Here is a 213-nt window from a genome sequence, read left to right as displayed (position 1 = left end):
ACGGTTTCGTGAGTTTCGGACGACAAAGTAAAGATATCGGTTTTACGGAAAAAAATCGCTGAATGTCAAATCAAGATATTTTTGGCTCGCTAAGTGAATCCGTTTGTCAAATCTGGGTCTTCATCCGTCCGCTGAAGTCCAGCAGAGGGGAAGAAAAACAAAAAAAAATCATCTGAGGATTCACTCACGGACAAAAATCACGCAGGCGGAGGC

Source organism: Brachionichthys hirsutus, chromosome 23 (assembly GCF_040956055.1).
Source record: "Brachionichthys hirsutus isolate HB-005 chromosome 23, CSIRO-AGI_Bhir_v1, whole genome shotgun sequence".
NCBI lineage: Eukaryota > Metazoa > Chordata > Actinopteri > Lophiiformes > Brachionichthyidae > Brachionichthys > Brachionichthys hirsutus.
The sequence above is the reverse complement of the archived record's forward strand: the minus strand, read 5'-3'. Positions refer to the sequence as shown.